This window comes from Mirounga leonina, unplaced genomic scaffold (assembly GCF_011800145.1).
Source record: "Mirounga leonina isolate KUSES-001 unplaced genomic scaffold, KU_Mleo_1.0 Mir_91, whole genome shotgun sequence".
Taxonomy (NCBI): Eukaryota; Metazoa; Chordata; class Mammalia; order Carnivora; family Phocidae; genus Mirounga; species Mirounga leonina.
This window is the reverse complement of record NW_023270839.1, coordinates 48,176,520-48,188,903: the sequence shown is the minus strand read 5'-3', so window position 1 is coordinate 48,188,903 and position 12,384 is coordinate 48,176,520. Positions and strand designations below refer to the sequence as shown.

General features: G+C 48.7%; 1 protein-coding gene across 1 annotated transcript in view; it reads right to left on the bottom strand.

Annotated features, from left to right (window-relative positions):
- The window catches only part of SCAMP5 (secretory carrier membrane protein 5), a 33,610-nt gene extending 22,702 nt beyond the window's left edge, over positions 1 to 10,908 (bottom strand). Inside the window, exon 1 of the mRNA XM_034993934.1 lies at positions 10,772 to 10,908. The gene's annotated coding sequence lies outside the window, so the exon portion shown is untranslated. The remainder of the gene's footprint in view (positions 1 to 10,771) is intronic.
- Positions 10,909 to 12,384: the final 1,476 nt, after the last annotated feature.

Below are 12,384 nucleotides of genomic sequence, written 5' to 3'. Positions count from 1 at the left end.
CTAGGTGTCTGTCTCCCCATCAGACTGAGTTCAGGGCCAGGGGTGAAGGAGCAGACCCACAACTGTGTTACACACCATCACCCCACTGCCAGTCTCAGGGACAAGGGACCTTGGTTGAGTAGTGTGTTTGGTAAATGTTTAACAACTGGCTCTTCGGGGGAAAAATGTACATATATATGTTTATTAGGAGTTTTACTGATATAAAGGATGTGTAACACACAACGTATACATAATAAAATATACAATACAGTTTATCGTCAATTCCATATAGCCAATTGATTCTCAAAGAATGCTTGCATCAGTTTTTCCTTTACTCTTGCCTGCATAGCCTACAGTTACAATTGATGAATGAGCATAGATAATTAAAAAATAAATAACAATAAATCAAGCTCTGTATCTGTAATGTTTGCAAATTTCTGTGATGTAAGTACTTCCACCAGGGCTGATTTCAAGCTACCAATATGATGCTGCTGAATGCTGCATCAGGCAAAGCTGTCCCACAGCACACCCTTACATAGTATTACCACCACACAGATACAAGAAGCCTAAATTAATTCAAGAGCATGAATACTAAAATGCCATAAAGTTATTAGAACGCGATGAGTTTTGAATGATGAGTTGACTATTACTTTTCTTTTAATGCAGCATACTTAATTATAAGCTGATATAATTAAATTTTTAATAATGGTTGTAGTTTAACAACCAGACTACAAAATGAAAAATTTAATAATTGGCTCTCATGGGCCAGTATGAGCTGCTTCTAGCACTAGTATTATGCTTTTCACTTTTGATTTCAAGGATCTGGCTGTTTTATTCTTTTGTTTTTATATGCAACTTACTATGAGAATAAAAACTTGGTTATGCATATTCCTCCAAAAGAATTAAATCTTTTTGGGCCAATTAAAACAATAAGTAGTGGGGCGCCTGGGTGGCTCAGATGCTTGGGTGTCTGCCTTCGGCTCAGGTCATGATCCCAGGGTCCTGGGATCGAGCCCCACATCGGGCTCCTGGCTCAGCGAGGAGCCTGCTTCTCCCTCTCCCTCTGCCTCTCTCCCTGCTCATGCTTTCTCCCTCCCTCTCTCAGTATCTCTGTGTCTCAAATGAATAAATTAAAAAAAGCTTAAAAAAAAAACAATAAGTAGTTATTATCATACATGTCTATCCCAGGGCACCTGGGTGGCTCAGTCGGTTAAGCTGACTCTTGATTTCGGCTCAGGTCATGATCTCATGGTTGTGAGTTCCAGCCCTGCGTTGGGCTCCATGCTCAGTGTAGAGTCTGTTTGAGATCAGATCTCAGGGCACCTGGGTGGCTCAGTCGGTTAAGCTGACTCTTGATTTCAGCTCAGGTCATGATCTCATGGTTGTGAGTTCCAGCCCTGCGTTGGGCTCCATGCTCAGTGTACAGTCTGTTTGAGATCAGATCTCTCCCTCTGTCCCTCCCCCCACTTGTACTTTGTTTCCCAAAGAATGAATGAATAAATAAATAAATAAATAAAATCTTTAACAACAACAAAAAATATCATACATGAATGTCCCTAGAACATTTTTGGTTATCACCAAACTCAGAGACTTATTGCCCTAGCATTGTCTGCCAAGGGTGCATGGGCCACTGTAACGCTTGGCTCCTTTGCAAACTTCAACCCTTCCCTGGGTCCAGGTCCTTCACCTCTTCCCAACCCTCACCTCTCTCTGGAACTGCTGATGATCAGCTCCAAAATCCCCAATTCCATAGCATGAAGAATAGTTTAGCCTCCACTTTCTACTCTCTTAAACATTTTAGTCTGAAAACGATTTTACATTTTTTAAAATTATTCATAACACCATAGAACCTTGTAAACATGAGTTATTTACCAATATTTACTATATTATAAATTAAAATATTTCTCTATAATTTCATTTAAAATAACAATAATAGGGGCACCTGGGTGGCTCAGCTGGTTAAGCGACTGACTCTTGATTTCAGCTCAGGTCATGATCTCAGGGTCGTTAGATCAAGCCCCATGTGGGGCTCCATGCTCAGTGAGGAGTCTGCTTCTCTCTCCCTCTCTCCCTGCCTCTCCCTCTGCCCCTCTCCACCTTGCTCATGCACTCTCTCTAAATAATAATAATAATAATAATAAACATAAACTCATTACATGGTAATGTAAAAAAAATCTTTATTTAAAATAATTACATTTTCCAAAACAAACACACAAAAAAGGTAGTGAGAAATGTGACATTGCTTTACAATTTTGCAGATCTCTTTAATATCTGGATTAATAGAAGACAGCTGAAGTCCCATATCTGCTTCTGAATTTATTTTTTAATTTTGGTCGGGGGGGTGGGGCAGAGGCAAAGGGAGACAGAGAATCTCAAGCAGGCTCCACATCCAGTGCTGAGCCCAACAAGGGCTCAATCTCACAACCTTAGGATCATGACCTGAACCAAAATCAAGACTCGGACTCAACCAACTGAGCCACCCAGGTGCCCACTTCTGCATTTACTCTGTTGCAATAACACATATCATGAAACCCTTGGAAAATTCCACTGTACCTTCATGAAATAATAAGAATGAAAAAGGCAAATAATGTCTTACTATTGTTATAAAAACAATTTTGACCTCACAGCCCCCACCCCCACCAAGAAAGGATCTTAGGGACCTCCGAAGATCCCTGAATCCCACTTTAAGAACCACTCACTGTTCTAGACTATGTCCTGGGAGTGGGATGCTGACTTTTCACACTCAAAGAAGCCCATCATTCATTCATTCAACAAATACTGTGCACTGAGTATCAGACACTGTTCTTGGGTGCTGGAGATGCAGCTGGGAATAGAACAAAGTCCCTGTCCTCACGGAGGCTACATTCTAATGGGAAGAGACAGGTAGTAAACAATAAACAAATATGGTTATGTCAGGTGATAATAACTGCCATGAAGAAAAATAAAACCAGAAGAGGGAACAGAGATTGAAGGAGGAGGAGTGTTATTTTAGGGTGGTCTGGGAGGCCTCTTGGAAAAGGTGACATTTGAGCAGAGCCTGAAGACTATGAGACAGAGCCGGGGGGATGCGCCTTCCAGGCCAAAGGAGGCACAGGTATGTTCACCATGTTTGAGGAAAAGCGAGGAAGCTGGTGAGGATTGAATGGAAGCACTGAGGAGAGTGGGAGATGAGGCCAGAGGAGGGAGGAGTGCTCATATTCTGTGTATACTTTCAAGGGATAGTGTTAATTTCACTGAATCCATGCCCCTCTTTGAGGCTGCAGCAGGTTATATTCTCCAAAAATAGTCACAGCAATATTTCTAGCCCCACATGCTCTCCCAGAATGTTGCCATTCCCCATCAAGAAGTAAAGTGTACTTCCTTTCCCCTTGAACTTGGGCAAGGGCTTAGTGACTTCCTTGATAAACAGAATGTGGCAGAAGTGACACTGTGTGACACCCAAGCCTAGGTCATAAAGCATAATCTGGTTTATGCCTGGTTCTCTCTCTGTCATTGGGTGCTCACCCTGGAATCCAGTCACCATGCTGTGAGGATGCCCAAACTAATCCAAGCAGAAACACCACATGGAGAGGGACACGTGGAGATCTGAGGCTTTCAGCTGACAGCCAGCAAGAACCAATAGACAAGCAAGTGAATAAACTTTCAGATTGTTCCAGTCCCCAGCCTTCAAGTTCTCCAGCTTGTCTCATGGAAAGAGACAAGCCATCCTCGAGATGCCCTGCTTAAATTCCGAACCCACAGAATCTGTAAGCATAACAAATGATTGTTTTACATTACTGAATTTTGAATAATTTCTTATGCGGCAATTGGTAACAAGAACAGAGGCCTCTTGGCATTCTATGTGACCTTTCCAAAGTACTAATCTAATCAATATAGGCCTGATTAAAATTCTGCAATGATTTATTAGGTTAAAGTCAAAGGTGGTGATCCCACCAAGGCATCAAAAAAGATCTCAGCAATCACTCGGCCTTCTTCCCTCCAGGTTATGACTGGGCAGCTTTGGGGTTCAAGCTGATGGATGGAAGCAGTCCCAAAAGCAGGTTAATACGAAGGAAGTAATAAGGAGCACCTGGGTGGCTCAGATGGTTAAGCATCTGCCTTCGGCTCAGGTCATGATCTCAGAGCCCTGGGTTGATCGAGCCCCACATTAGGCTCCCTGCTCACTGGGGAGCCTGCTTCTCCCTCTCCTGCTCCCCATGCTTGTGCTCTCTCTCTCTCTGTCAAATAAATAAATAAAATCTTAAAAAAAAAAAAAAGGAAGTGATAATAGTCTGGCAGGGGCAGTGCCTAGTTCTTGACATTCTTCTCCAATGAACAGAGACCACATAAACACAAGAGAAAACCCAGGGTCTCCTTCCCCGGCTATGCCCCACCCCTTCCTCCTGCCATAAAAAAGCTCCTGGTCATAAAGGATTTCCAGGTGAATTCCTTAAAAGTTTCAAGTAGAAACTGCAACCCTGAGCCACCTGCAGATATGTGTGTTTTAAAGCATGACTTGGTTGATGTGGTAGACTGTCCATAGAATGGTTGCCAACTCTATAAAGACTCCCATGCCTGTATAGACAGGTCAGACCTTCCACCAAGAGGAGCAGCTTATTTCCCTCCTACTAGAATCTAGGCTGGATATTTATCTTGGTTTGACCAACAAAATGCAGGGGAAGTAATAATGTGTGACTTAAAGGCCTAAGCCTTCTGAGGCATCGCAGCCCCCATTTTCATCTTTTGGGGATCAAGCCACTCAAGAAATAAGCTTGTGGAAAAAAACGCAGCCAGCAGCACTAGCCGTTCCAACCAGCCCAGCTCAGGCACCAGACATGTAAGCGAAGCCACCTTGAGTGTTCCTGCCCTAGTCAAGCTCCCAGCTGAATGCAAAGGAGTGAACCCAGCCAACACTATGTGGTATGGAAGAACTGCCCAGCAGAGTCCAGCCAAACTACAGAGGCATTGGAAATAATAAACTATTATTTGTAGCCATGATGTGGTTTTTTTGTTGTTGTTGTTTTTAGAGATTTTATTTATTTGACAGAGAGAGAGTACAAGCATGGGGAGCAGGAGGAGAAGCAGGCTCCCCGCTGAGCAGAGAGCCCGATGTGGGGCTCGATCCCAGGATCCCAGGATCATTACCTGAGCTGAAGGCAGACACTTAATCGACTGAACCACCCAGGCGCTCCCAACCATGACATTTTAAGGTGATTTATTACCCAGCAGTAGGGACCTGAAACAGGTTAACATTTTAAAACATGAAACTGTCATGCAAAACCATGAAATGTTTTAGCATGTTTTCTTGAAAACAGCTGGACTTCAGGGCAGAATCTGAAAGGTGTGCACCCCCAACCCACAATAAAGATATGTGGGCACAAAAGACAACTACTGGGGCGCCTGGATGGCTCAGTCAGTTGGGTGTCTGCCTTCAACTCAGGTCATGATCCCAGGGTCCTGGGATCAAGCCCCGCATCAGGCTCCTTGCTCAGCAGGGAGCCCGCTTCTCCCTCTGCCTGCCGCTCCCCCTGCTTGTGTGCTTTCTCTCTGTGTCAAATAAATAAGTCTTAAAAAAAAAAAGATAACTACTTCAGAGATCTGCCTCTCTCCATGACTTCTCCTGGAGGCAGGAATGATGGGGGCTCGTGACATCCACTCATAATTCTATTACCTTCTCCAAGGCAGGTTCACCAAGAAGATCATTAATCAGCAAATACACATAATTTCTAGGCAGAGAGAGTCCTCCCAGAAATTCTGCAAACAAAACATGTTCTTTCCCTTGTTGAAATATATACAATTTATCTTCTGGGACAGTATGTACAGGGTTCCTTGTGACTTACTTCAGAACAATAGATGGCAGGCACACTTGGTTAACTTCATCTTTTCCTCAAAAGAAGGAAAGACATAATTAATTACCTGGTGGTAACAGGGAATTCTCATGGCCATAAAGAGGAATTGACCAAGTAGCAACCTGAACTGGAAGGAGCTCCAATTCATCCAGCTTGATATGGGGGTTCTGTTCTGGACTGGTAGGATGGGGGATGGGGTGATAGGGGTGTTATGTAAAAAGACCTGTTTCTAGTCTCACCACCATAGAGAGGTAGGGAAGGGGCAATTGCCAGGAAGAGAGGTGATCCGGGGAAGAGAGAACTGTTTCCTGGCTTCTTCCCAGTGCTCCAGACCCTACGTGGCTCTCTACAGCAACAAAATGACACAGCTCTTCATGAGCCTGACTCCAACAGGACGTGATGGGAGAAAGGCTCTCTATATATGTAACATTCAGAAAAGCTGATACAGCCGCTCCCCACCAAAACAAAGCCAAAAGTGTTAAATCACACACAAGCAAAATAAAACCACTGGGCCTGCATTCCTGCCTGTCAACAAACAGCTGGGGCCCAACAGCTCTGGTGGCCTCATGGAGGTTAACATTCTGTTCTGCCTTTTTTTTTTTTTTTAACCCCACCTTCTGTTTGCCCACAAGCTTTATTGCTCAGTAGCTGAATGGGCAAGGGCAAGCTTGTCTCTGAAAAGTGGGAGTGATGATCCCACGGCAGTATTGGAGGGATAACCTGAGACTATTCCAGGAGGTAAGCACTTACATCACCATTTCCATTTAACAGGAGAGGAAACTGAGACACAGAGAAGTTCCAAAGCTTGACCAAGGGCACAGCTAGCAAGTGGCAGAGCTAGGATGCAAACTCAGGCCATGGGCTCCAGAGTCCATATTCTTAACCACCCCACTAGCTGCTTCTGGGTGTTGGATGGGCAAGCATTTTATAACTTGTCAAAAAACTCAGTGCACCCCTGAAGGATAGTTTTAATTCCGGGAAGGCATAAACTAAGCACTCTGCCCCAGGTCAGAGCTGGAGAAGGAAGAGCAGCCCTGGTGCCCCCCATCCCAGGCAAGCACTGGCAGGGCAGAACTCTACCCTGGAGTCCCAGGACCTTTGTTCCAGATAACTAGAGAGGCCTATAGCTGATGCCTTTCACCCTGCTGCCCCTTCCTCCTCTAGCGGGGGCTAGTGCCAGGATTAAGAACAGATTTGGGGGGCACCTGGGTGGCTCAGTTGGTTGAGCATCCAACTCTTGATTCAGCTTACGTCATGATCTCAGGGTTGTGAGATTGAGCCCTGCGTGGGGCTCGTGTTGAGCATGGAGACTGCTTAAGATTCTCTCTCTCCCTCTGCACCGCACAGGCTTGCACACGTGTGCTCCTCTCTCTCACTTAAAGAAAAAAAAAAAAAAGAACAGATGCTGAAGCCAGGCTATCTGACTTTGTATCTGGCTCTACCTTACTGATGAAATGAGTGGCAGCTATTAAATAGTATTTGTATGAAATGAGTTAGTACATGGTGAGTGCAATGCTTGGCACATAGTAAGTGGTAAGTAAATGTCAGCTATAATTGGTAACTATTCCCTCACCTTATCAGCTCTATACCTTCCTCCCACCCCAAGGTTCTCAAACATCCTGTTTCTTTGGTTTTAGGTCAATTCCCACCTTAGACTTATAATCTTATCTTCTGAGTGCAAAGCTGATCCAAAAGTGGAAGCAATAGGGAATTTCAGGCATCACAGGAGGCTCTTGGAAAGTCTTTTGGGGACCAGAACTCTCCTGGGAACTCTAACTTTGCCCAGGTGAGTAGCTTTTTACTACACTTGTCTCTGGAGTGTGGCAGGAAGATGGGGGGTTGTGGCAACACCCATTTCTTGTGGAGATGGAGAAGGAGCTCTGATGGCTTTTTGCTTCTCCTTCCCCCTCTTACAGTTCTGTCTCCTCACTCATTCTATGCCCCACATACCTCCTCTCCTCCTCTTCCTCTTGGGACTCAGGTGACTTGGACTGATGGTAGGAAAGCAATTGAATTTCATGCAAGGTTGCTAGCTCACTGGGTCTACACTGCAAACCCCTGTTTTCCATCTCTGGGGCCAGAGCCAGCACAGGAGAAGGAGCAGCCTCAAGGCAGAAGCTCGGCTGGTGTTAGGACTCGTGGGTCCTGTCCTGGCTGGCTTATGGGCAAAAGCAGTAACTGGAAGTGAGACATGGTAAGGAGGCTGGGCTGGTGGGGACAGAGATGGGGAGCTAGAATCAGAGCACCTCCCTAGGGCCTGGGACTCAGTCTGTGAGAAGAGATGTCAGGCCTGGGCAGGGACTCCTCCATGGCTGAGCTCTTGCTCTCTCCCAGGCCAAGTTCCCCCACCAAGCTTCATTGCCTAGCAGTGTTAAATTTACAAGGAGCTCTGATAGCTATAGTCCTACTCAGCCTTCAAGAAAGCCCTGTAAATCGGTGACTGCACTTATGCTCAATGACCAAGGACTTGAAAACAATCTTAGAACAATTGTCATTCATGCAGCTGTTTAGCAAATATTTATTGGCGCTTCTGGGTGGCTCAGTGGGTTAAGCGTCTGACTCTTGGTTTTAGCTCAGGTCATGATCTCATGATCTTGAGATGGAGCCCTGCTTTGGGCCCTGTGCTCAGGGAGGAGTCTGCTTAGGGATTCTCTGTCTCTGCTCCACTACCCCCCCACACACACACCTCACACCCTAGCATGCGTGCTCTCTCTCAAATAAATAAATAATCTTAAAAAACAACAACAACAAAACATTTGTTAAGTGCTTTCCGTATGCCAGGAAATAAATTTGGCTTTCCGGATTCAAGGTCTTTCCACATATTTGCTTCAATATGTTGATTCCTGATTGCCTCTCCTCCTAAATTTGCCTCCCAAATACTCCCCTTCTGCTGTGGTTTTGAACTATCTACAAATTTTTTGACACTGCTCCCTTCAAGAAGTAGAACCTAATTCCTTTTCAGAGGAAGTTGGACTACGAAATGTATTGTGGCTTCCTGCTCGTTTTCTCTCTCTCTCTTTCTCATCACTTGCTCTGGGGGAAGCCCACTGTTATGTCATGAACACATCTATGGAAACATCCAATGTGATAAGGAACTGAGGCCTCTAAGCAACACGTGAGTAAGAAGGGGAGCAGATCCGCCAGACCCAGCCGACATCTTGGCTGCACCCTCAGGAAAGGCCCTGAGCTAGAACCACCCTTATAAGCTGCTCTTGGGTCTGTAGCCCTCAGAAACTGTAAGATATGAATTTTTTGTTTCAACCTGCTGAGTTTTGGGGATAATTTTTTATGCAGCAATAGATAACCAATATATCTTCCCCACTGTAGGAACCCCTGCTCTCCCCCAAAATCAATTCATACTTTTAATAGGCAGCTCACATCATTTGAGGGACTGGTGCTGCATTGGCTAGGCTTGGGCTCCAGCCTAGCCACCCTACCACCTCCTCTGAGAGTGAAAAGGAGTCTAAGCTGCCACTAACTAATCCCTAACATATCAGGAAAACTGCTCTTGCCAAGGCTTTGCCCATTTTCCTTTCCTTTCACCAGCTTTCTTTCCCCCTCACCTCCCTTCAAAATTTTTTAAAATGTATTTTAATCTCCAATAATATGTGAAAAATATTAGCCAACATTTCCTGAGAATCTACCAGCCAAGTTTCTAAGACTGCTATGTGTCTCACAACCAGTTTAGGAGACCGGTTCCTATGTCAGCCCCATTTCACAGCTGAGAAAACCAAGGCACAGGAACTAAGTAAATTGCCCAAGGTCACATAGAAGCGAAAAGGCGGTAATGAAGCTCAGGCTCCACGGTCAGTACCTCATGTACACAGGCTGTTCCAAGGCTCTGTGCTTAATTCTGTATTCAGTAGTTCTTTTCTTAAAGAGGCTCACAAAAACTGGATGCTGCCTCAGAGGTAACAGATGCTGTATGCTCTTTTCTTAAAGATATTTTAAAAATACATTTACATCTACAAACGCACACATATGGAAATAGATCCTCCCCCCACCCGCGTGCCTTAAAAAAAAAAAAAAATACTTGTGGCCCTACCCAGCTCTTTTAACAGAAAGCCTTGACTGTCTTTCCACGTCTTTAACCGTCGCGGGGTCTGCGCCACCCGGACGCAAATGTACTTGCCCACCTTCCCAGAGTCAAGCCCTCTACTCCCCTCCCAACCGCGTTCGCCACTTCTCCAGGGTTCCTCGGCCCCCTCCTTGTCCCTGTTTGCTCTCTCACCTCGCCCCTCCCCTCCCCCGCGCGTATCCTCGCTCCGTCCCCAATCCTAGCTGCCTGCGCATTTCTCCCTCCTCCCTGCCTCGCCCAGGTGCATCACCGCCCACCCGTTTTTTCACCCCCACTAGCCCCTCTTCCGCCCCCGCTTCCTCCCGGCCAATCTCCTCATCCTTACAGTTCCCCCACTCCTCGAACCTTCCCGCCCTCCCTCTACCCCACTGCCCAGCTGGAGCGCACAGCCGGCAGGCTGGGACGCGCGCTGACAGGGTAATGAATGGCTTCAGCGGTAATTAGCGACCCGGCGGCTAATCACGATGTACATTTACATTTTAAGTGCTGCAGAGGGAGCGGGGAAGGGGAGAGGGGCCCGGAGGGAATGCGGGCCTTTTCCGCGCTCTCCCTTCCCTGGGGAGCGAAGTGAATCCGAGTGTTCTACAGCTGGGGGTAGGAGAAGGGGGAGGCGGAGGCTTCGCGAGCCAACCCAGGCGGCCGCAGAACAGCCGCGGGCTAACCGGACGCAAACCGGGAGCTCCCAGGCCCCCTCCACCAAATTGTATATCCGGCCTATATCCCCTCCAAGTGAAGGTTCGGCCTAGGCTTGCATACTCCTGCGGATGGAGAGCTCGCTTCTTCCCTAATCAACCCGTTCTAACGTAGATCCCACCCGCTCCAGGACTTTTTCCCAGGCCTAGCCGAAACTGCTGCCCTTTAAGTCCCACAACTACCCCGGTCTTACGGAATGTGAGGTTCCCTCCGCCCCGCCACGCGCTGCAGTCAGTCTTTGTGTTCTCTCAAGGCTGCTGTGCCTCTGCTACTGTGGCTGTTCCTCGTGGGGCCCGCGGGAGCTGGGGCAGAGCCGAAGTCCCGGCTCCAAGCGGAACACGATCCCGAGGGCCCCTGAGCCTAGCGCGCGGGCAGGAGATCCCGGAAGGAGTCACTCAGACGCTGGGGCGCAAAGTCCACCAGCTCCTGCCATTCCCCAAGGGGCGGTAATGGGGTTAGCCGGGGTTCTGAACAGCAGGGGCCGAGAGCTAGGACAAACAAGATGCCCAGGAGGCGACAACAGCTGTGAGAAGGGAGAGGGGACCCCGGCAGCCCCGTCTCAGGACTGGGACCCAGCTCCCCCCAGGCACTGTCAGGCCGCTGGCACTTTCAGGTTTCGCGCGCTGCAGCTCTCCCTGCACCACCCCGCCCCGCCGGGCGCTAGGCACCCCCACCCGGATCAGGTCTGCACCGCTCCCTCTGTCTGACCCTGCGCTTGCGCGAGGGGCGTGGAAGGGTGAAGGGCGAAGCCCTAGGGCAGTTCTGGGGAAGGTCCAGCTCCTTCTAACTTCTCTCGCATCATCAGCCCTTCAACCCCAGCCTCACCCTCACCGTCCACCTCTCCCGGCAGGATGTCCAGGCCACTCTCCCAGTCCGGTGGCGTTCCCAGTAGCTTCATAACGCCCCCGAGGCTTCAACTTACCACCTTCCTCCCTTCTCCCCCTCAGAACCTGCCTTCATCCAGCCTCCTTTTTGAAAAAGGACCCCACTGGGTCTCAGGGGGCCAAGGCTGACTGACAACGAGTTCCACCTGGGAAGAAGTAGGATCCGCGTTACCAAGGGACAGTGCCTGGCTTACCCTAAAGCATGCAGCTCTAATAGTGGCCGCTCCATGGGTGGAGGGAGCTTAACTCCCCTTGGGAAGGGCTCTCCTTGTTCTCTTCGCATTCGCCTCAGGGACAGCCTGGCCCAGGAGTGTACGGGAGTCCGGGAGCCTCCAGCTCCGGTTAGGCGCGGCGAGCTGAGACCTCAGTCTCCCGCCGCCCTGCGAGGACCACGCCGCGACGTAGTCGTCCGAGGGCAGCGCGGAGCGCAGCGGCAGCCAGCGCCTCCGCACTCTGCTGACCGTGCACAGGCTGTCCTTGAGGCGAGAAGAGCGGCTCGGGCGCGGGAGGGACGGAGTGGGAGGGTTCCCCTGAGGAGTGGGGGAAAGAGGCTCCAGCAGGCCTCTCGGAAAGCCCTCCTTGAGAGGGGACAAGGGGCGGCCTTCCGTTGGAACGCTCAAGGGCTCGGGGACCCGGCTTGAAGCGGCTTTTGCATCGCAAACACAGTTTTTATTTAGGTCGCCTGTTTATGAGGGTTGGCTCAGGGAGGGCAGATGGCGACTATAGGGGAACTTCTCCCGGCAGGTCACCCCTTGGCGCTGCCATTACACCTCACGGTGCGCACCGCTCCCTTGCCCCTGTAGCTAGACTCGGGACTGGATCCTGGAGGCGGCCGAGGCTAGGACGCGGGCGGGCCGAGCCGAGTTAGGGGCGGAGCCTGGCGGAAGGGGCGGAGGCTCCCAGGCTCCCAGGCGGGGCCTCC